Source organism: Canis lupus, chromosome 16 (assembly GCF_048164855.1).
Source record: "Canis lupus baileyi chromosome 16, mCanLup2.hap1, whole genome shotgun sequence".
In the NCBI taxonomy this organism is placed as follows: Eukaryota; Metazoa; Chordata; class Mammalia; order Carnivora; family Canidae; genus Canis; species Canis lupus.
The window spans coordinates 23,704,068-23,729,672 of record NC_132853.1 but is presented as its reverse complement, the minus strand read 5'-3'; the positions used below and the strand labels follow the sequence as shown (position 1 = coordinate 23,729,672).

General features: G+C 42.4%; 1 pseudogene; it reads left to right on the top strand.

Annotated features, from left to right (window-relative positions):
* The first annotated feature begins 288 nt into the window (after nt 1-288).
* Nucleotides 289-23,210, top strand: LOC140605651 (protein LZIC-like; annotated as a pseudogene).
* Nucleotides 23,211-25,605: the final 2,395 nt, after the last annotated feature.

Below are 25,605 nucleotides of genomic sequence, written 5' to 3'. Positions count from 1 at the left end.
AGACCTAAAAATCAAAGAAATCAAACAATAAAGAAATAGAATCACTTCTGTTCTCCTCCCAGAGAGTAAATTTAAATAGAAATTAATGATTATTATGGCAGTTATAAAGTCTTAATGTGACTGGTGCATAGACATGCTCCAAAACGTTTTTTTTTTCCTATTATGTAGAAATAAGTATAAGATCGTTGAAAAGAACTGTCCTGGGGAGAGAGGACCCCAAGGGCCTGAGGAGCCAACCGCACCTCCAAGTGGTTTGAACTTTGAGCTTCTTATGGTCCTGATGAACAATTTCACTTTCCTCAGGTTTATGACACTTGGAACTTCAACAGTTGGAGGTTTATGCACTTTGGGACTAGTCAACACTGTGCAGAGTTCAAAGTACTAAGAGACATGAGATCAAAATGGCTTCCAGAAAAAAGACAGAGACAAGCAAATTAAAGCAGAATTTAGAGAAATTGTTGGATAGACTAATGTAGCAATTACAAGATTTGAGGAATGCATAAAGGACCTTGATACAGATGAAGAAACCAAAAGGAAAGCTCTGGAGCAACTAAGTGAATTTAATGATTTGCTGAAGAAAATCCTGCCTGGAAATGACTTTGGTAGATGAGTTAGGTTGAATGAAACTGGATATCCAGGCAACTATCAGCCAGGTCTTTCAAACCCCTTAGGTCATCAGATGCTTTGCAAGGAAACAACCAGGTCAGCTTCAGATAAGTTTAGCAGAGATGGACAGAGATCTCACAGTGGGAAACCTGGAAAGGCCTCTACATTCAACAGAAAAGGGAGATGCTAACAGTTCTCAGGACACTTGGAGAGAAGCTGACTGCAGATGAGGAGGGCTTCTTGTCAGCAAATGCAGGTGCTCTACTCAGCCAGTTTGGGAAAGTCTCTATAGACCTTGGCTCTGGAAACAAGGTTCTTGCATTGGTAAGCTCTGAGGCTGAAAAAAAAGTGACATGGTGTGGAAACTTGGCATGCGGAGCATATTCTTCCTGCAAATGGCCGTTTGTCTCCTAGAGATTTTTGAATCATTGCAAAGAAATCAAGAAATTCTTGAAATGCATCGATAACCTAAGAAAACGTGAGAGCAAAATATACTTGTGGTTTCTGGTTATACCCTTCATCATTATGCTTTGTGTAGGGCTACCTGCTTGAGTGATCCTAGATTGTTGGGATGAGGGATACATTTGGACCTTATTTGTTATGTTTTGTGTGTTTCAGAGAAAACAGAAGGAGCACAATTTCTCCACCTATTTTTATTAAGCCTCCTTGTTTTTTGTTTTTTGTTTTAAGCCTCCTTGTTTTTAAGGGCTGACAGTAAATGAAAAGATGTACACTAAAACATAATAAATTAAATTAAAAAATAAAGGACCTGTCCTGGTAATGAGATGATAATACCACTTCTGTGATTATTTGCCAGGTACTATTCTTCTTTTTTAAAAATATTTTTTTAAGTAATCTTCTCACCCAAAGTGGGGTTTTGAACTCACAACCCCGAGATCAAGAGTCACATACTTTACCAACTAAGCCAGCCAGGCACCCCTGCAAGGTTCTATTCTAAATATTGTTCATATATATATATATATATATATATATATATATATATATTAGAGATTTTTATTTATTCATGAAAGACACACACAGAGAGAGAGAGAGAGAGAGAGAGGCAGAGACATAGGCAGAGGAAGAAGCAGGCTCCATGCAGGGAGCCTGACGCAGGACTTGATCCCGAGTCTCCAGGATCAGCCCTGAGCCGAAGGCAGTGCTAAACTGCTGGGCCACCCTGGCTGCCCTTGTTCATATATTAATCCATTTAATCTCACTGCAACACTGAGTACTAAACACTATTTGACTCAGTTTACAATTGAGAAAACCAAGGTTCTCAAATTTTCTTGATTAACTATGGTCTTAGAGTCTCAGTAATTTTTTCGTGGTAACTCACACCAAAAGAAATACCTAATAAATCCATTCATTAGGTTGGTAAATCCAACTATCTTTTTGGGTGTGTGTGTGTGTGTGTGTGTTTTAGAGAGAGAGCACACATGCATGTGAGTAGGGAGAGGGGCAGAAGGCGAGAGAGAATCTTAAGAGGTTCCATGCTTGTCATGGAGACTCAGTCTCAGGACCCTGAGATCATGACCTGAGCCAAAATCAAGAGTTGGATACTCAGCCAACTGAGCCACCCAGGTGCCCTGCCCTGTTATATCCAAATAACATATATTTATGATTTCACAATTTAGTAGCCATTAAAATTACAAAGAACTAAAAGAGCAAATAGTATTCTTACTTCATTTTTAGTCAACTTACTTGCTAATGGTTTATGTGATCTTGTTGGGTGCTGTACAACTTCAGAGCTTCGATTAAACACTGACACACTCATTTATGCTCCACACTGATATTCATGCAGTACTTGCTTTTCATCAGAGCAACCACAGAAAACCCAGCTTTGCAAAGATATGACATCCTCAAAACTATGATCTACCTCATACTGGAAGTCACATAATTTCTTTTTTTTTCTTAAAGATTTTATTTTTAAGTAATCTCTATACCCAACATGGGGCTTCAACTTACAACCCTGAGATCAACAGATGCATGTTCTACTGACTGAGCCAGCTGGGGGCTACTTTTTTTTTTTTTTTTAAGAAGTTCACATAATTCCTTTTTTTTTTTTTTTTTGAAAAAACATTATTTATTTTAGCGAGAATGAGTGGGTGGGGGCAGGGTGGTGCAGAGGAAGAGGGATAGAGAGTATTAAGCAGACTCTGGGCTGAGCGTGGAGTCTGACATGGGGCTCAATCTCACAACCAATGGATCATGACCTGAGCTGAAACCAAGAATTGGACATCCAATCAAGTGTGCCACCCAAGTGCCCCAAAAGTTCACATAATTTCTAACAAATGTTATCACTGTATTGCCCTTAAAATTTTTAAATATTCTACATCTCTAATAAAGGCCATGTGTGAAAAACCCACAGTAAATATCACACTCAATGGGGAAAAACCGAGACCTTTCCCTCTAAGATCAGGAACAAGACAAGGATGTCCACTCTCACCACTATTATTCAACAGTGTACTAGAAGTCCTACCCACAGCAGTCACATAATAAATATAAATAAAAGGCATTGATACTGGTAAGAAAGAAGTAAAATTTTCATTATTTGTAGATGACATGATACTATACATAGAAAACCTGAAAGACTCCACCAAAAAGATACCAGAACTAATAAATGAATTCAGTAAAGTCACAGAATATAAAGTAAATGTATAGAAATCTGTTGCATTACTATAGACTAATAATGAAGCAGCAGAAAGAGAAATTAAGAAAACAATCCTATTTACATTTGCACCCAAAATAACAAGATACCTAGGAATAAACTTTTTTTTTTTAATTTTTATTTATGATAGTCACACACAGAGAAAGAGAGAGAGAGGCAGAGACACAGGCAGAGGGAGAAGCAGGCTCCATGCACTGGGATCCCGACGTGGGACTCGATCCCGGGTCTCCAGGATCGCGCCCCGGGCCAAAGGCAGGCGCCAAACCGCCGCGCCACCCAGGGATCCCCCCTAGGAATAAACTTAACCAAAAGGTAAAAGACTTACACTCTGAAAACTATAAAACATTGGTGAAAAAAACTGGAGATGACACAGAGAAATGGAAAGATATTCCATGCTCACTGGATGAGCTCATTGGATTGGAATGGAAGAATAAATATTCAAATGTCTATACTACCCAAAGCAATCTTTTTTTTTTTTTTTTTTTTTTTTTTTTTACCCAAAGCAATCTATTGATTTAATATAATCCCTATCAAAATACTAACAGAATTCTTCACAGAACTAGAACAAACAATCCTAAAATTTGTATGGAACCACAAAAGACCCTAAATAAGCCAAAGCAATTTTGAAAAAGCAAAGCTAGAGGTATTACAATTCCAGATCATATTACAATTATGATATGTCCAATTCAAATCATATTACAAAGCTGTAGTAATCGGGGGCAGCCTGGGTGGGACTCGATCCCGGGTCTCCAGGATCACACCCCAGGCTGCAGGCGGTGCCAAACCGCTGCACCACTGGGGGAGCCCTCTTTTAAGAAAATTTATTATTGAAAATTTGAATATTCTAAACCAGTATACAAGGGGCTTGTTTGTTTTACAAAAAATATTATTTGAGACTCCCTAGTGCATTTTTTTTTAAGGGAGGGAGAGGAAGAAGGGCAGAGAGGGAGGGAGAGAGAATCTTAAGCCGACAAGTGGCTTGATCTCAAGACCCTGAGATCATGACCTGAGCCAAAACAAAGACTCCGACACTTAACCGACTGAGCCACCCAGGAATCCTGAGATTGCCTGATGCATGTAAAGTATGATGTGGTTCCCTAAACTTAAGACTATTCCTAACTTTTGTGAACGCATTATGATAGAAAATACCTTTTTTACATCTCATTTTGCATTTTGTTTTTAGGAAGATAGGAAGCAGAACATTCATCTTCTGTGTACAAAGGGAAAGTGAGGCACAGAGTGAAGTGAGTTGAGCATCACATAGTAAGAAATTAGAAGGCATCATCTAATCACCTGGGTTATAAAAAATCATGCAAGGGATGCCTGGGTGGCTCAGGGGTTGAGCATCTGCCTTTGGCTCGGGTTGTGATCCCGGGGTCCTGGGATCATGTCCCTTGTCTTATGTCTCTGCTTCTCTTTGCTTATGTCTCTGCTTCTCCCTGTGTGTCTCTCATGAATAAATAAATAAAATCTTTTTAAAAATCATGTAAAAAAATCATACGTGGCATGTTAGGTTCTAAACATGATAGTTCTTTTCACAATAAGGCAATGATATACAACAATCAATAAAATTAAAAACGTCAATTTTCCCAATGATTTTGTATTAAACTTAATGTATATGGTTTTTGCTCAAGAATTTAGCTCTTGATTCTACTGACTGTGCTGATGTAGTCAAAATAATGCCAGAATATGGTATCCCGTGAGTGATGTGACTGACATAATCTTAATGACAGCCGGAGGAGATGCTCACTGCTAGTTTACTCCTATGACCCTGATAAAGGATTCACTTTGATTAGTGTGACGTCAGTATGTATCAATAGCATGAAGAACTGGGCAGCCCCGGTGGCCCAGCGGTTTAGTACCACCTTCAGCCCAGGGTGTGATCCTGGAGACCAGGGATGGAGTCCCATATCGGGCTCCCTGCATGGAGCCTGCTTCTACCTCTGCCTGTCTCTCTCTCTCTCTCTGTCGTGAATAAATAAATAAAATCTTAAAAAAAAAATAGCATGAAGAACCAAGAAAGTTTCACTTCACTTTGCCATCATCATTTTGATGACAGATTGACCCAACAAACCTGGGGTTCCCAGAGCATTGAGTAGAACAACTCCGAAGCATCTTTGCAAAGTTGTTCTGCAGTCGGACGGAAATCTTCCTTGGGGCCTCTGTTGTTTGAATTATGGGGAAATTACAGAGCATTGCCTTCCATAGCCAGTTAGCTGTATGTTGCCCTTTTCTTTTCACTGTTCAGGCTGAATACCTGAGATTCTTTAAGATAGAAATGAAGGCATTTCCCTGGGTCCTTGGGAAAAGCAGGGAAATCTAAGATAATCCCGATGGAGAAGTGATCTTTTATAGATTCGAATGCTAGATCTATTGTTGTTTAGGTGTCCTGAACAATTGTCTTCAGGACTGTGAGCCAGAGTTCCCTATCCAAATTTTCATTTAAATGTCATGATGAATTGGTTGCAAAAAGAGGATGGGGAGGAATGTGAAAGAGTTTGTATAACAAAGAACCATAAATCATCTCTGGTGCAGTGGGCCCCCTACCATTCAGCCTGTGGGCTTCTTGTCAGAGGAGCCGCAGGGAGAAAGAGGAGAGGGTTAGGGTCTTCCAGCTGCAGAGCTGCAGCATCCCCCAAACCAGGAAAGCCACTTACCCCTGCCCAAATCCTTCTTGAGGTTATTCATTTATTCATTTATTCATTTAGGAACTGAATGAGAGGAACAGGGAAATCTCTATCTAGTGAGTGTGGACTATAGTGCAAGGCAGCATGCTAGATGCTACTGGGATGGGAGGTGGAAGGAAGGGGAGAAGGAGGACAGTGATGAATAAACTATGGTCCCTGCCATAGTATTTATTAGACGTGTTTATGGCAAGGACTCTATCCACCCCATCAGCATAAACATCGGTACATAATGCAAGTGTGCCTTGCATTGTGAAACAGGTGGATTTTTTAAAAGATTTTATTTATTTTTTCATGAGAGACAGAGAGAGAGAGAGAGAGAGAGAGAGAGAGAGATGCAGAGACACAGCAGAGGGAGAAGCAGGCTCCACGCAGGGAGCCTGATGTGGGACTTAATCCCGAGTCTCCAGGATCACGCCCCGGCCGAAGGTGGCACTAAACCGCTAGGCCACTGGGGCTGCCCAACAGGTGGATTTCTGAGCCTTACTGGCATTAAAGTGAATTTCCATCCAGCAATTCTCCTCTATGTTCTCCATAAAGCTGTACATGTTGCTCTTGGTTGGAATTAGTTTCCTCCTTCCTTACATTCCTGTTGTCCTCTCTTTGTGTACATACCATATCTTCGTCATCAGGCCTTTTTGAGACAACCATCCTAGAGCAGAAAGTAGAAAGAGCCTGGGCCTGGAGCCAAACAGGCCCAAAATAGAATCCCAGCTTGGCTACTCATTAGCCATGTGCAATCTGGATTAGTTTCTCAATCTCTCTAAGCCTCAATTTCTTCCTCTGTAAAATGGGAATAAAAATAGTTCCTGTGTTTAGATCTTTGTGATGAAATGAGATGTGGTATGTCAGTATTTTAAAAAGTGCCTAGAAAATAATAAGAAGCATTCAGCAGTCATTAGTCATTACCATTAGGTGCTTACTATTACTATTAGGTCATTATTATTTGGTGAGGAAACCAAAGCTCATAAAGCTTAAATAACTTAGGTATGTTACAACTGGGAGGAAGTATGGCACTGTATTTAAGGACTCTGGGGTCACATTCCTTCCCTGCCATTTACGATTTATACAACCTTGAACAAAAAATTTTCATTTCTCTTAGGCTTCATTTCTTTCTTCTTCTTTGTACAATGAAGATCGTGGCTTATAACACCTGCCTCACTGCTTATATTAATGAGGATTGAAGGAGATGATAGATGTGAAGTGATTGGCATACAAGGTGCACTCAGAAAATTGGAAGCCACTATTTTTACCAAAAGTCACTCAGTAGATAAATGGCAGGACCTGGATTTAAATGCAATGGGTCTGACTCCCCAAAACTTAGCCTTTTGTAATAAAGTCACTACTAGCTCCTTTGCTCTCTGAGCTAGAATTCTAAAAAATTAGCAGATGCAACTAACATTTAGAAGACTTTTCTCAAGTGCAATAAAATTCATTCATTTTCCCCTTTTGATGACTGCTTTACCTTGTTTCACAAATAGGTATTCACACACCCATAATCTTGAACTAGCCTTTCCATTCTCTCTCTCTCTCTTTTCAAAGATTATTTATTTATTTATTCATGAGACACACAGAGAGAAAGACAGGCAGAGACATAGGTAGAGGGAGAAGCAGGCTCCATGCAGGGAGCCCGACGTGGGACTCGATCCCGGGTCTCCAGGATCACGCCCTCGGTTGAAAGCGGCACTAAATTGCTGAGCCACCCGGGCTGCCCTCTCTCTCTCTCTCTCTCTCTCTCTCTCTCTCTTTAAATATTTTTATTTTATTTATTCATGAGAGACACGGGGAGTAAGAGTCAGAGACATAGACAAAGGGAGAAGCAGGCTCCTTGCAGGGAGCCCGATGTGGGACTCGATCCGAGGACCTGAGATCATGTCCTGAGCTGAAGGCAGATGCTCAATCACTGAGCCACCCAGGCATCCCTAGCCTTTTCTCTCTTAATCAACTATATATATGTATGTGTGTGTATATATATATACACACACACAGAAATTATATACATATAAATATATAGTTTCCCCCCCAACATCACAGAGGAATAGCCAACATCTCATAGAATAGTACTGCTGACTTCCCAACACTGAAATCTTCAAAACACTTGCCTTTTAAAGAAATCATCATCCCAGGGAAAGCATTACAGGGACTCTCTTGCAGTAAGGAATAGGATTAAAACTCGAGTTTGTGGAATGAAATCCAAGTGAAAAGGAAAAGCAAGAGCTTGCCTTCTTCTTCCCAGCAAGCTCTGCCTTGGAATACTGCCCCTCTCCACTCCCAGGAGGGGCGAGAGCCCAGCCTAGGGTCAAGGAGTGGTGACCAGGTTAGCAACAAGGGCAACAGAGGGAGGAGACAAAAGAACAGCAAGTGGAAGCGGCTGGCTGAATGCCTGAGCATGTTTCTTTGCTGAAAGAGAATGGCCTGACACTAGCTCAAACTGAGAGAGAGGAGGGTGGAGGGGAAGAGGACAGCTAATGGATGGGGTGGCCCAGCAGGGGTCAGAGGTCATGAGGGCAGTCAGTGAACTAATTGGCCACTCTGTGTGCATATTCACTTTCTGCTTCTAGCCTTACAGCTGGGCCTTGAGAGAAAGCCCTGGGGTTGATGCTGGCTTTATTTTTGCTCAAAGATTTGAAGCCAACCGGAGAAAAGCAACTAAAACTGAAAAGTGAGACCAGGACTCTATTTTCTTCAGGATCAGTTGACTAGGAATAGCCTTCTGCAAAGGAAAATGCTAGATTTCACTTTATTTGATCACTCTTCATTCATTCATGTATCCCTCTCCATATGTTAACTAGATACCCTAGGACACATTTCAGATGGGAAAGGATTATAGACACCTATAGCTTAGAACACAGATTATCAGAGGGAGGCCCAGGCTTTAGACATCATCTGATACAGCTCTCTTGCTTTACACTTAAGGAAATGGGGAGAGCAGTTTGCTCAAACTCAGAGAGGTAGCAGAAGGGGGAGCAGAGCCCCAGCCTTCTCACTCTGTTCAACGATTTTTCTATTACACTCTTCTCAGAAACACATTAATTTTGAAAACTTGTACAGACTGGTATGGCTAACAGCTCACTCAGCCTCTGGCCAGACAGCCTGGGCTGGAATGCTGGCAACCAGCTCTGGAACTTTAAGATAGTTACCTCACCTTTCAAAGCGTCAATCTGCTCATCTGTAGAAAAATAGGGTTGTTATGTGAATTAAATGAGGCAAATGCATGTAAAGTGAGCATGTGCTTCAATAAATGTTAACTATTACTTATTACTACTGCTACGACTTTGGAGCCTGGGATAGACTGGACTAGCAATGACAAGCATGTAGCACAATGCACACTAACCCTGTCTTCCCCTGTTGTCTCTGTGGGCAACCCATTTTGTCCCACGTGAAAATCCTCATTTCCCCTCCATTAAGAGACCTCAAGAGGATCAGAGGGAAAATGGGGAGTCCTGTCTGAACTTTCTGCAGACAGAGCTGTCCCAATTTAAAACAAGCTGACTTGCGGTGAGTCAATACATGCAAAGGGCTGAGAACAGTGCCAGGCACATGGATAGCACTCACTTAAGTTTGCTAGTTGTTGTCACTAGCATTGTTACCTGGGAGGAGGGAGCTCTTTGTCATCCAAGAGGTTCAAGCCTAAGACTGGCTTTACTCTGGTCAGGAACATTGTCAGGAAGGGAAAGGAGGGTTGGTCAAGATGAGGTCTGAGCTTTGTGAGGCTTTTTTTTGGTAGCTTTTTTGCCTACCTCTTCCCAGAGTTCTGAAGCAGACCATCACTCTGGCACCATTACACAGTTACAGGTGGATTCTGGAACAGGTAAAAAGATGAAAATACAGAAGAGACATAGACCATCTATAAACATGGGCTCTCCAGCCCCACCTGGGACTTTACATTAGTCATAGAGTGGAGACCATGAGCTTCAACCCAAAATATAATTTTGAAGATCCCTTTTGTCACTTGTTTCTCCCATTTCATTCATTCATTCATCATTGGAGTATAATTTACAGATAATAAAATGACAGATCTTAAGTGGTTCAGTTCAGTGAATTTTGATAATTACATACACTCATATAACTTCCACCCAAAGCAAAGTATAGAGAACAGTTCTATCTTCCTAGAAAGTTCCCTTTGTCCTTTCCGGTCTACCCTTAATCCTTCTCTCCTCTCTAGGCATTTCTGACACCCTAGATTCGTTTTGCCTATTATTGGATTCCACACATTTTTTGTATCTGGCTCCTTTTTTTTCATTCTTTTTTAATTTTTTTTTAAATTTTTTATTTATTTATGATAGTCACAGAGAGAGAGAGAGAGGCAGAGACATAGGCAGAGGGAGAAGCAGGCTCCATGCACCGGGAGCCCGATGTGGGACTCGATCCCGGGTCTCCAGGATCGCGCCCTGGGCCAAAGGCAGGCGCTAAACCGCTGCGCCACCCAGGGATCCCTCATTCTTTTTTTAAAAGATTTTATTTATTCATGAGAGACACAGAGACACACAGAGAGAGAGAGACAGAGGCAGAGACATAGGCAGAGGGAGAAGCAGGCTTCTTCTGGGGAGCCTGATGTGGGATTTAATCCCAGGACCCCCAGATCATGACCTGAGCTGAAGGCAGACGCTCAACCACTGAGCTACCTAGGTGCCCCGCTCCTTTTCTGAAGCCTATTTCTGATATTCATTCACATTGTTCATGTATTAGTTGTTCATTCCTTTTTATTGAATAATACTCCATTATAGGAGTATACCACAACTTATCTATTTTCCTAGGATGGACATTAATTTATTTCCAGTTTTTGGCTGCTATGATTATTCTTACATATTTTCCTGAGCCTCTTGCATTTATATTTTAATTATGAAATATATACAGAACAGTTCAGAGGATATTCTAGATACTCATGTTTACTGCTTGTATTTAATAAAAGTTAACATTTTGCCATATCAGTTCTTTTTTGAAGAAAGTTTATAGATTTAGTTGAAACTCCCTTTTGTATCCCTCTCCACTCCTATTGTCCTCTCATGCTTCAGCAGAGTCTACTTTTCTGAAGTTGGTTTGAAATTATTCTGTGGTTTTATGTATTTAAGAATATGTATGTATGGAGCAGCCCGATGGCGCAGCGGTTTAGCGCTGCCTGCAGCCCGGGGTGTGATCCTGGAGACCCGGGATCGAGTCCCATGTCGGGGGGCCTGCTTCTCCCTCTGCCTCTTGTCTCTCTGTGTCTCTATGAATAAATAAATCAATAAAAAAAAGAATATGTATGGATGGATCTGTTTTCATCTAATATGGTGGACACTTGGTGGGCCTTTTCCATCCAGAAGGCCATGTCTTCTGGGACATTTTTCTTGGATTATTTATCTGAGAATTTCTTCTCTTCTGTTTTCTCTGCTCTCTCTGGAACTCCTGTAATTCAGATGTTGGATCTCCTCCATTGGTCTTACTTTATTTTTTCTCCTATTTTTCTCCTCCTTGTCTTTTATTCAAATTTCTGGGAATTTTCTCAAATTTTTTTCCCAGTCTATTTATTAAGTTTTCCATTGATGTTATCATATATATTTTAAATTTCTTTTTAAAATTTGAATTCCTGGCGTCCTCCCTGCTGGCCCGCGCTGGGCTCTGGGCCCGTCGGACCAAAGAAGTAAAAACACTGTGTGAAGGGGGAGCACGTGTTTGGAGGGAAATGGGAACGTACACAATGGTAAAAGAGTAAGATTATACTTAACAAAAAACTTCAGCTACTCCTGTGCAGAGAAGGAGATTCTTAAGTTCAGCCATACTTGGGATTTGTCAGTTTCAGGAATAAAAAGTACAAAAGAAGACTGGTTAAGAGGTACAACTGAGGAGAAAAGGATGCCAGAAGCCAAACAGGAAATAGATAATAATGTTTTGGCTAATTCAAGACTCTCGAAGAGAAGCTTCGGTGCAGATGGATTTGAGACACTACAAAATCCAGTAAAAGATTCAAAGGCAATGTTTCAAACCTACAAAAAGATGTATATGGAAAAGAGAAGCAGAAGCCTTGACAGCAGTCCTTTAAAATAATTTTGAGGCTAATTTTTTTGATGGTTCTATAATTGACACCAGAAAATTTCTGCCGTTTCTGTTCAGAATATATTGCTGGAAATGCTTGGGATTGCCATGATAAAATCTCAAGAGAGTTTAGTTACCACTTAGTTATGTAAATCATTGAAGTTATTTAATAGGGCTTGGGTATCTTACCTGTGCATACCAGATATAAGAAATAGACGGTATTTGTCAGGGAAACCATAAGGTATTGAATTTTGACATTATTGAACAATATTTACCAGTTTATTTTGAAATGCTAACTATCCATCCTGAGGGAGGGCTGTTCTCAGTTAAGTACTTGCTTATTTTAGCAGGGACTGTAAATATGTTTATTTCTAAAGCTTATTAGCAAAACTTATTTTTTAAAAACCCTCACTGTGAATGTCAAAGTATATTCTTAAGTATACCTAATTGTATAATTGCTAGTTGTAAACTAATTGTAAACTTTGTCAGAAGTCTTGTTTTGTACTTGTTAAGCTGGACATAATTTTTGGATAATGTTTAGACATTACTTTTCATACTTGAAATAAACATTTATTTTAAGTATACCTAATTGTATAATTGCTAGTTGTAAACTAATTGTAAACTTTGTCAGAAGTCTTGTACTTGTTAAGCTGGACATAATTTTTGGATAATGTTTAGACATTACTTTTCATACTTGAAATAAACATTTATTTTAAAAATATATATAAATAAAAAAAAATAAAATAAAATTTGAATTCCTAACTTTTTTTATTCCTTGAATGTTCCTTTAAAATTTTTTTAAAATATATTTTATTTATTTATTTGACAGAGAGAGAGCTAGCATGAGCAGGGGGAGGGGCAGAGGGAGAGGAAGAAGCAGGCTCCCTGCTGAGCAGGAAGCCCTACTCCAGGCTCCATCTGGGGACTCCAGGCTTGATCTGGAGGATCTCGGCTCCATCCCAGGACTACTAAATCATGACTTTTGCTGAAGGCAGCTGCTTAACCGACTGAGCACCCACGCACCCCCCCATTAGCTTTCTAAAGATTTCCATCCAATCTTGATTATTTTTCACTCCATCTTCATCTTCATTGCCTCAGGTATTTGGTAGACCAACTTCCCAGCTTTCTCCACTTATCTAGATTGAGATTCAGCTTTCTTCAGTTTTTTGAACCAGTTATCTCTCAATTGTTTGCTTTCTAGCTTCCAAACTTTTATTGCCATAGTCTCCTCTCCCATTCTCTTTATCCTTGTGAGTTTACGCCTTTTATAAAAAGAATCTGCTGTTATCTTAGTGAGGTTTTGGGGAAAAATGACAGTATGCTCAATCTGCCATCTTTACCTGGAAGTCACTTTTTTTTTTTTTTTTAAGATTTTATTTATTTATTCATGAGAAACACAGAGAGAGAGAGACAGAGGCACAGGCAGAGGGAGAAGCAGGCTCCATGCAAGGAGCCCAATGTGGGACTCGATTCCGGGTCTCCAGGCTTCGCCCTGGGCTGAAGGCGGCGCTAAACCGCTGAGCCACCTGGGCTGCCCTGGAAGTCATTCTTATTGGGATTTTAAGTTGCATTTCTCAAAATACTGATGAGGTCAAGTACCTTTGCTTTTTGCAAGTACCTTTGTTTTTTTGTCCATTGTGTTTCCTTTTCTGTAACTTGCTTATTCAAATTCTTTGCATATTTTTCTCTTAGGTCCTTATTAAAAATTGTATATAATATATAGTATATAATTTATAAAAATTGTATGTATAATTTAAAAAGTATATAAAAATTAATTTGTCAGACTTTCTTATATAATCTGGAAATTTACCCTTTGTTAGTAGCATTCATTGTAAGCATTTTCTCCCCCTTTGGAGCTTGACTTTTCAATTTGTAATATTTTTTTCTATTTCAATATAATTAATATAGGGTGCCTGGGTGGCTCACTTGGTAAAGTGTCTGCCTTTGGTTCAGGCCATGATCTAAGGGCCCTGGGATCAAGCCCCAAGTCAGGCTCCCTGCTCAGTGGGGAATCTGTTTCTCTGTCTCCCTTTGCTTCTCCCCTCAGCTTGTACAGGCTCATGCTCTCTGTCTCTCTCTCTCAAATAAATAAATAAAAACTCTAAAAATATATGTATAATTAACATATTAAGCATATTTAATATATTAAATCTCCATTTAAAAAAAACTCCATTTTAACATAGTCAAATTTATTCTTTACAGTATTGTGCTGTAAAATTCTAAGAATTTAAAAATTTTGCTTTTTCACATCAAAGCCTTTAAGTTACTCTTTATACACAGTGTGAGATAGGAAGATAATTTTATTTTTATTTTTCCATATTGATAATCATTTTTTCTAGCACCATTTATTGATTGTCCATCATTTTCCCAGTGATCTGTGATGCCATTGCTGTAATATATCAAACTCTTAAAAGCCTGGGTCTATTTCTGAGCTATTTCATTTCATTGGATTTAGTTTTTTCTCTATGTGTCAGAATCACACTATTTTAATTACAATAGCCTTATTAAAATTTTTCACTTGTGGTAAAGCAAATGCCTTCTTTTCCTTCTTCCTCAAAATTGTCTTTACTATTTTTGGCTCTTTTCTATCATATTTTACGATTAGCTTGGAATTTTCCTATATACAGATATGGCCAAGTTGAGATTTTTATTTGGAACTATATTGAATTTGTGGAGTAATTTGGGATTTAAAAAATAATATATTCCATCCATGAACATGGCCTATTTATTTAGATCTTCTGTCAATAAAGTTTATAGTTTCTCCACTTGAATCAACACTTCTTTTATTAGATCCATTGCTAATACCTACATGCCTTTTAGTTTTTGTGGATATGGTGACAGAAACTCTTAAAGATTACACTTCCTACTTAGTTTTTGCAGGTATATAAGAATGCTTCTGATTTTTTGATAAGCTGCATCTGAATTCAGCAACTTTGTACAATTCTTATAATAGTTACAATAATTGGTCTCTAAATTCTCTTGGATTCTCTACAAAGACATTCACATTGTAAACAAATAGCAGTAATTTTATTTTTTCCTTTCCAATCATTGTACCTTTTATTTCTTTCCTTGCCTTTTGGCATTGCCTGGGATAGCCACTAAAATATGAGTGAAAGTGGTAAAAGTTGATAACTGTTCGTTAAAGGAGAATGTCACCTTAACTATGATACATTACCAGAACTATTGGCTCTGGAGCTATGCTGTGCCTGATAGGTCTGTACCAGCAAAATGTATATGCCTTTGGTATTTGAGAATAGACATTTTTATTCTCATTTAATAGATGAAGAAACAGAAACTCAAAAAGGTAAATAGGACCACATAGATAATAAGTGGAAGATTCAAACCAGAATCTTCTGATTCATAGTCGAAAGCTATTTCCATGATTCCAAACTTCCTCCTAGCTAGCTATCTGTGCTAATGTGTCACATTTCTCAGCTAACACATTGCATTTTAAAAGAAATAATTCAGAACAAACAATGGTTTTTGCCCAGCTAGGTGACTCTAATAGTGGGAGTGTTAGGCAGATATTGTTTTGCCTAAACAGAAGATTTGGCCCATTTATAATTTTTTTTAAATAAACTCAGACTTTCAGAGTTGAATGGTTTCTTTTCTTTTCCAACCTCCTATTTAATATAGTTATCCCTATCCTACATCTCTGAAAGATGATCCTCCAAACCTTTACCTACTGCTAGGGTGGATTCACTTCATTGGCAAACAGTTGAATAATTCTCCTGTAGTCTATGATCTGCCCTGTGGTTCAGAGAGCAATGTGTTTTCTCATCTACATCACACCTCTTCAACTATTTGTTCTCCTTAGATCTTCCCTGTGAGACTACGCATCTCCCGGATGTTTGCTATTGTCTGAATGAGATAATTTCCAGATTTTTCATTCTTCTTATTATTCTCTTCTCAGTGGTTTCCAGTTGGTCAATGTCCTTCTTGAAAAGTGATGCCCAGACTTTCAGGTGGAGTCTGATTGCAAACAAGTGGGGCTCTTATGTCACATGATCTGGACACAGTGACTTCGATTGATGCACTCTTGATTTTGTCTTCTCAGTACTATGGTACATTGCTGACTTAAGTTTAGGGTTAACTAAACCCATATATTTTTCATTTGAACTACATCACTGAAAATCTGTTATTTGTTCAAAAGAGAAGAAAAAGCTCCCAAAGCAGGAATACAGGAAAAAATATATATACATATATAATTTATATTTTAATATAAATTTACATTTATATATAATATTAAATTTATATTATATGAATCCCATTAAATTTGGTCATTTGTATTCCTACTTCATAACCAGCCATCTATAAATGTGATAAAGCATGCCTTCTGTGTATTAGTGAGATCTGGACTTGGGAATGCAAGGAGAGGTTGTTCTGCATTGCCTAATAATTCAGGCTAGGAGCTATGGTGGCTTATTTGGCTTTTCCCCCATTCTATCCCCTCTCCCCTTTCTGCAGCACTTCGGAACTCTCTAGGTCAGGGTGAGGTCTGTGGGGAGGCAACTAGGACAGAAATCTACTCTGTTATAGGGACAAAAGGGGAAGTATCTGCAGCTTGGAGGCTGCCAACAGGTTACCAGGAAACACCTCATTAGCCAGGGAGGGGCATTTGGGGCTGCTGTCCTGAGACAGGATAAAACTCAAATTTCAGAGCTTTGAAATTTCTATAGAGTTTAAATTACTTACATGAGGGAACCTAGGTGGTTCAGGTGGTTCAGTCAGTTAAGCATCTGCCTTTGGTTCAGGTCATGATTCCAGGGTCCTGGGATGGAGTCCTGCATCAGGCTCCCTGCTCAGTGGGAAGTCTGCTTCTCCCTCTTCCTCCTCCCCGCTTATGCTCTCTCTCACTCACTTTCTCTCTCACACACACACTCTCTCAAATAAATAAAAAAAATCTTTAAGAAAAATAAATTTCTTACAGGAAACCAAAAATCTCATGATTTTTAAAACTTTTTTAAGAGATGATAGAAGAACCCCAGGAAGGGAAGGGACAGCAAGAGTCAGAGTTCTCTGCTCAGCTTTGTACCGTCTGGTTTAGTGAGGTTATCATTCTTCTAACATAAATGAATTTCAGGGTATGCCTTTGAGATCAAAATCCCAGCTGCCTTGCTCCTGTCCTGCTGGCCAATCCATACTTACAAATCAATAAACCTTCCCCTACTCCTACCCCAACACATGTTCCTCATTTCCACCAAATATTTGTAATTTTGCCTGGACAGTATTTACAAGAACAGTGTGGTGTGACTCCAGTGTTGACAATACAATAATAAAAATTGCAAGCATGATATGGCACTTACGTTGTGCCACCTCTTTATCAAGTACTTTGTATGCATTAACTCATTTTGTTTTGGAAATCATCCTTTGTGGTAGAGACTACTATTATCATTGCTTTACAGGGAAGGAAAGTGAGGCACAGAGATTAAGTGCATGCCTAAGTGGTGGCAACTGAAAGTGGTGTGTAGGATTGGACCATGGCAGCCCTGATGTGGTGTCTGGGCTCTAAACCACCATGGGCGCTGCATCTCTAAACTGTGAAGGAAGCTGCCATGGATACTTCACATGTTGAACCTGCAGCCCCAGACCTGGGTTCCTGCTGCAAAGCAGTTTTTCACCAAATAATTTCCTCTTGTTATAATCACGAGCAACATTCCTTTCTTGAGTGTAGAATCTTCCAGGAGGCTTCAGATGAAGAAATGTAAGATCAGAGTATTAAATAATGTCCTTGGGGTCATGCAGGGAATAAGTGACAGAATTAGGATGTGAACCCAGCTCTGGGTGACGTTAGGGTCCACACACCTTCCCCTACACTAGAGTGCATCTACTCTGGGGCCATCTTTTCAGAAAGAGCCTAGACGCTCTCACTATCCTCTTCTATGTGGGATGGCAAATGCGGAGGGGAGATTCTTCAGGAAAAAGTCATCATCATCATCATTATTACCAAAAAATCTTAAAGATGCTACTGTCTGGGATGCTACAATCTGGGAAGATTTTTCATGCCTTTTTGAGGATCCCTGAAAATACGAGTGTTTCATCATTGACCGGGCAGAAAAGTAAGTCGAAAGGTAGGTAAGGCCTTCAGTAAGTCCTAAGATAGGTTTCTCCATTCCTTGAACTAATTGGCTGGATTAATTTACTGCTTCTCATATACTATTCTCTGCTCTTACATTCAGATCAAGCATAAAAATTTGTTTTCAGAATGAGAGTTGTGAGCAGAGTTCTTAGAGAACCATATCCATATGCTGGTGTCTGGGATCACTGGGCTATGCCCACTCCTGTGCACACATGTGTGTATGGACACATATATACCTGGCACAGACAAGCACAAGTGCTACACCACCATGTTCATGGTGAGCAGTTCCTGGAACCAAGGGTAGCCTTCAGGGGAGCAGTGCATGGGCTTGTGGTCTCCATTCCCAGTACATTGGTATGCCCAGTCACACCATCCTGTGGTGGGGTGGAGCCTGCCGTGTCTGAACTGAGTCCTGGCTGGGGCAGTCTTTCCAGAGGTGTATCCAGCAGCCTGGGGACACAGTTCCCATCGGGCCTTCTCAATGCATCCCCTGGTCTGGGACTGGCAGGGCAGGCTGGCAGGCATGCCCACTTCACAGCCCCCTACGGGTAGTGTTCTGTGCTCTCAGCTGCCCCCCCTGGCCAGCAGTCCTCTTGCAATGATGGAGGGATGCTTTCTTAGGTCAAAAGGGAAAGCATTGTTGCTGCTCCGTGGCCAGACAAACAAGTAGCTGGCTTTGAAGTCCCAGGGAATTTGCTCAGGCTGGAGTGGGGAGGGTGAAGGAGAGGCCCACAAGCCTCCCCCAAGCTGTGTTTGTGAACTCCACCCTCCCAGCTAGGTCTGACGCATTTGATGTCTTGGAGGAAGCGGGAGGAGAGAGGCATGCTCTGGGGGTCCTCAGAAGGATATTTTTACATCCTTTAAGTCCTCCTGGGTCCCACCTAGGACAGAATGCAGACTGGGGCCTGAGTCCAGAGGAGGCCTGCCATGGAAGGAAACACCGAGTCTTCTCCCTCCGAGGTGCCCTACTGGAGTGTGGTTCAGGGCAAATTGCAGAGGGTGCTGCTTCCCTTGGGTGATGTTTTTATTCAGGTGGCATCAGGTGAAAGTGGATGGCAGGGGAAGATGGAAGGGAGAAAGGCATCTAAAGGCAGCACTGGTGCCTTTAGCAGCTATGGGGCCAGCCATTCATCACAGAGTCTTCTCCCCTCTATCACCAAAGCAGCACAGGTGGGCAGTTTACCTTGTCCCCAGGGACAAGCTCTGCCTCAGGAGCTATAGGTACGACCAGAGACACTGGCCACCTGCTCCCTCCCCCAAGCATAACCAGTTCAATACCCCATACAATGTCAGCCATGAACAGCTTACCCCACCCCTCACCTCTCTCCTGGCTCCTGCTCTCTGTCCCTCCTGAACTCCTCTATCTGGCACAACCAGATGCACACACTTCTAGATTCCCCCCTCCCCATGCTGCCCTGACCTGTCCCCTGTCCCTACCTACCGCCCCCCTGCCCTCCCTTCAATGTCACGATTGAGAAAGAGCTTCTTTGCGATAAGACCTGGAAATCTGGAGTTGTAAATCCTTCTAGGACGGCCGCCCTATCTCCGTGCCATGCTTGTGGTGCCACAGAAAGGAGGCTCACCTGGTTGTGACCCATCCCCTTCCTTCCCGGAGTTCTCTGCTCCTCCTCTGCAAACACGGGACAATGGGCAAATGGGAGTGACCTGTCTTAACAGGTGTTAGCCCGGCCTTACTTTCCTACAGGGTGATGGGGAGGTCATCCTCCGGCCCACCCACTCTGGGCATTCCTGATTGTGGAAGGACCCTTTTGATGCCACCCTCCCTTTGGTTCCCCCATGATTTCAGCTGGGGGAGGCCAAGCCCCCACTTGTGGCTTAGCAGGGAAAGTCACCACATTAGCCTCTGGGTCTGCAGGCTAGAGAGCATGCAGCACTTGTACTGTCTGGGAGGGTGACTTCCTGCTAAGCCACAAGCCCCTTGAGGGAAGAGAGGGTTTCTTATTAGTCATTTAATCCCATGCCCAGCAGACTGCACAGAATACAACTCATCGGTAAACAACTCCTATGTGGTAAATTGCTGTCATAGTCATCACCAGGAAATACTTACCGAGGTGTTTTATGTGCAAAGACCCAACTAAGCGGTAGGGGGCACGAAGATTAGTTAGACATCATTCCCAATTTCAGGGGCTTATGCTGGAGTCAGAGAGACCCAGAGGAGCTTCACTTGCCAGGCGGTCACAGGAGGGAGCTGGAGCTGGAGGCCCCAGGGAGTCTGCTTTGGCAACCAAATTTGACAGAATAAACTTACAGCAGATAACCTCGGACCCAGATCCCGTTCACTGTGGATCTCTGCATATTCAGAGTAGAGCTGTTAACTCACTGGCTATCTCCCTGTCCCGCTTTTCCCTGTGTCACCTTAAAAAATGTGAATAAAACAGCACCTGGGTGGCTCAGTGGTTGAGCGTCTGCCTTGGGCTCAGGTTATGATCCCGGAGTTCTGGGATCGAGTCCTGCCTCGGGCTCTCTGCAGGAAGCCTACTTCTCTCTCTGCCTATATCTCTGCCTATCTCTCTGTGTCTCTCATGAATAAATAAAATCTTTTTAAAGATGTGAATAGAAGTAAAAATGTTGTGTCTCTATTTGGAATGAATTTCTTAAGCCGTTAGCCTGGGAACAGAGGAAGTAAAACTTGCCTTGGCCTCATGGTGACTGGAGCTGCACTTGTCAGCCATGGCCTTGCTGTTTGGTTTGGGCGCCCAGGGGATCTGAGGCCAGAGCTGCCACCGCCCCCAGGGGGAAGGAAGGAGGAGGTGCAGGTGTCTGTCTGGAGTTCAGGTTTTAACCGAGTGGCTCATCTGTGCTGAGCGCTATGCAGGCCACCAGAAAAACAGCAAATGATAATAGGAGTGTAACACCTCTTCTCAGACAGGGGATTAATGTCTCCAGGAACCTGGGAGAAGGACAGCTGGCTGATCTCTTGAATCCGACGGTCAGCCCAGATGATGTGAGAGGCCGTTGTTGTACCAATGCCATTGTCTCATCAAGGGCACCTTCTCTGCATGGAGTGGGGGTCTGGCATCACGCACAGGTGGTAAGAGTATTGTCACGGTGGTGTTTTCCGCACGGCTCTTTCAGGCCAGGAAACTAAAGTATCATTAAGTTTTAGGAAACTAAAGTATCATTAACGGCAGAGAAGAGTGAATTCGTGCTTCTCAAGGGGCCGGGGGTTTTAGGTCACTGCAAACAGGAGACTTCTTTGGGATACTTGGGTGGCTCAGCGGTTGAGCATCTGCCTTTGGCTCAGGTTGTGATCCCAGGGTCCTGAGATCAAGTCCCACATCAGACTCCCCGCAGGGACCCTGCTTCTCCCTCTGGCTGTGTCTCTGCCTCTCTCTGTGTGTCTCTCATGAATAAATTTAAAAAAAAAACAGGAGATTTATTTGAAGCCTCATATTTTATCTTTTTAAAAAAGATTTTATTTATTTATTCATGAGAGACACAGAGAGAGAGAGAGGCAGAGACTTAGGCAGAGGGAGAAGCAGGCTCCACGCAGGGAGCCCGACGTGGGACTCGATCCCAGGACTCCAGGATCATGTCCTGGGCTGAAGGCAGGCGCTAAACTGCTGAGCCACCCAGGATCCCCCGCTTCATATTTTATCTTAAAAATATGTGCAAATTTTGCATCATGCTCATGCATTTGCTTTTATATAAAAATGCAGTTAACATGACTTGTTTCTGAAGAAAACTGATGTTCCAGGAAGATGAGCTATTTTTCTTGTGGCCTCTTGGACCCCCTGGCTCACTGCCCTATGCCACAGTTTGAGAAGCATGACTTTTAGAACATCAGATCCATACACTGGCACAAGAACCATCCTGAAGCAGGTCTCTAACATACTTGCATGGCCATGCCCTTGATACCTAAGTGCTCCTCTAAGTCTGTCCCTTGCTGCCCTGGCCACACATTCCTCCAGGGTGACCCACAGGATCATCCCTTCCCCTCTAGGCTTATCCTAGTTCCTCTGGCAGGGTTTGGAGGTCAGGTGGTCTGTAACACTATTCCCCAAATGTCTAGGGACAGTGGCTCTAACCCTTTTTTCAGTCTCCTTCACACAGAATGGGCAGGGCAGGCCAACAGAAGCACAAGATCCTGAGGGGCTTGAAGACAACTACTAAAGTGGATACTTCAGGAACTAATCACCTAAAGGGGTAAGAGTCGTCCTTGTGGCTGCCCTAGTGGGCTTTACCACTGTACCCCACCTTTCTTTCCCTGACACAGCTGTTCCATCTGTACAAGGAAACTGGGAATCAGGGTTGCTGCTTATCTGTTGAGGTAGAAGCTGGGTAATCCACTGTGGGTTTGTTATGGTTTCAGTATATCAATGGTTTTCAGATTTTATTTTGTTTATTTTTAAAGATTTTATTTATTTATTCATGAGAGACACAGAGAGAGAGAGGCAGAGACATAGGCAGAGGGAGAAGTAGGCTCCATGCAGGGAGCCCGATGTGGGATTCAATCCCAGGACTCTGGGATCACAACCTGAACCAAAGGCAGATGCTTAACCCTGAGCCACTCAGGTGCCCCTGGTTTTCAGATTTTAGAAAATGCAACCCATTTATTTATTCATTCATGCATTCACACATGTGTTTACTCATTCATATGAGATACTGAAACTAGAATGATGACCAAGAGGGACATGGCCTTGGCCCCTTTAGAACTTGCAAATGGAAACCCCTTACGTGCCACCTTCTGTTCTCTTCCTCGGCGCTGCCTGCAGAGGTGACAGTCATCCGCTACTTGGCATCATGGCTGCCCTCAGGCCTCTGGAGAAGCCCAAGATTGTTAAAAATAGGACCAAGAAGTTCATCTGGCACCAGTCAGACTGATAAGTTAAAAGTAAGCCCAACTGGTGGAAACCAGAGGCACTGACCGTAGGGTGCACAGAAGACTCAAGGGCCAGATCTTGATGCCCAGCAATGCTTTCAGAAGCGACAAGAAAACAAGGCACATGCTGCCCAGTGGCTTCTGAAGTTCCCAGTCCACAGTGTCAAAGAGCTTGAAGTGTTGCTGATGTACAACAAATCTTACTGTGCAGAGATTGCTTACAAAGTCTCCTCCAAGAACCGCAAGGCCACTGTGGAAAGAGCAGCTGAGCTGGCCGTCAGTCACCAATCCCAATGCCAGGCTGCACAGTGAAGAAAATGAAGAGACAGCTTATGTGCATGTCGTATTTGTGTTGGTAAAACCATGAAACTACAAAAAAAGAACTTACCAATGGCAGACAGAATTAAACAAATATTCTCCAGGGAAGTGAAAGAAACTCAGGCAGAGCAGGCCCAGGGCCTTCTGCTGCCGGCTGCTCCTGCCCTGGAATGTTCTGTCCAGAAGCGTAAATACACAAACAACAGGTTCTGTACTAACTCAGAAGTAACGGTGGATTCACCTCACCATCTGCAACTTCTCATATGAAGGTAAAAAACATAAAACAAAATTCCTCTCCAAGTTCGCCCACTTGCCAAACTGCCCCAGGACGGTACACTAAACCCTAGGTGTGCGAACACGTTTGTGACAAAATTCAGAGTCTCACTGGATCCTCACTTTAGAGCTGTGAATCTAAGTGGCATGTTAAGTTCCCCATTTCACAGAGACAGAACCTGAGGCCTCAGAGAAGCGAAGCACCCCTTGAAGCTCACCTGGCCAGCACGAGACCGAGATGTGGCTACCAATGGGGCAGGAAGGAGTAGGGCCAAGGGTGTGACTCTTAATTCTAATGAGCAGTGCTGGGTTGGAGGCCTCCAGAACTTGCCAGACAGACCCCCATGGTTCTGGAGACACTGGCCACTGCCCCTTATCTTTCCTCCCCATGACATGTGTGGATCTGATGTCTCTAGTGCAGAACAGCTCTGGACTCCGAGACTCAGCTCTGAGCTGGTGGGACAATGGAAACATGGGCTTTGGAATGCGTCCAAACAACACATAGTTCCATCTCCTCCTCCCCCAAAGACTGACCAATGACCCCTACACCAGCGACTGGATTGTTCCTGAGAAACCCAGAGTGGCTTTGGCAACTTCCTGACAAAAGACTGTCACATTTTTCTACCCTTCACCTTTGGAGTATCTTCATCTGAACCTGCACTGCCATTTATAGGGGAATTCAACCAAATTTGGGCTAAGTTTGTTTAGAGTCACCTTGCTATGACATTAAGGCCTCCAGGAGAGTCCCTGAAAAGTCTGTGAGGTCTGCTAATTCCATTGCGAGTGAGGAATGTGTTTATTCTTTCATGGGGCAAAGATCCCCCACTCAAAGTGACGCTGCCACATTGTGTAACCAGGAACACTGGGCTGTTGCTGATGTAAACAAATGGCCATGGGCAGACCTGCCAAGAGCCTAGTCTCCTTTTCCCAGAGGTGTTTCTTATGAATGGTTGTGCCCAGTGAAGCAATTTCCTGCCTTGTAAACTTCTGCCCAGCAAACCACATCTCCTATCTATCGCTGCCTGGCTCTGGGTCATAAAGCAATTCCCCAGAGACCATTCTGAGCCCGATCAAGAGTCCTTGAGTAACAAGAAAATTACCCTCCACCTGCAGACGTAATGACACTTTGCAAGCTAGTGGCTTTGCAGTTTCTGAACGTAAACATCACATGCCTTACCCCATGTCTTCCCTCCACTCATCTGAGATGTGGGGCCCACATACTTGATTCTCAGACTCTGGTCTACTCCTTGGAGGCACTAGCTGACTAGTGACCCATTACCTTGACCCGAGGACCCTGCAGCCTGGAGAACATATTTCACTGTGTCTGATCATGATTTATAGAAGCAGGGCAAGAGAAGTTCAGGCAGGGGTCCCCGGCATGCAGAACACAGAAGAAGGTTTGGGCTGAAACAACAATGGAAGCTCATTGATTTGTACATTCATTTGGCTTGTTGTGGTCCCTCGACGTGGAAAGTCTTCCCCACTCCCCCTCTGCCTGGTGAACTGTCACTCATTCTTTATGACGTAGTTCAAGTGTCTTTCAAAGAACCTTCTTTGATTTCTATCTAAACAGAATTGCTTCCATTGTCCTACCACTCTAACACCTACACACTGCATTGCAATCACCTGCTAATTTGTCTGTCTCCCCAGCCAAGCTGGGAACTCCCTCAGGGCATCTTGGAACCCCTAGTACCCACCACACTAAACCGGCTCAAAGTCAATGTGCAAAAGAGGTTTGTTGAATGAATGAGTGAATGGGAATCTATTACATGCCTCTCTACCATACTTAGATGTTTTGCATAATGAAAACACAGAGAACACATTTAAGGGAATGAAGACCTGGGTTGGGCTGGTGAAGATAGGTATAGCCTAGGGGTTCTCTCCTTGAGAAGATTGCAATCTGGACATCTTCCTGTGGATGATAGGAATATTTGCAGATGGGGTATAGAGATTGAGTCCATGGGTAGTTAGAAGTGATCTGTTGTTGGTTTTCCTTCTTGAGTTAGAAGTGATCTGTTGTTGGTTTCCTTCTGCTCAGGAGGCAGAATGGGTTCCAAGATGGTCTAATTAGCCCTAGAACTATACTAGCCATAAGACATTACCTAGGACCTCCACT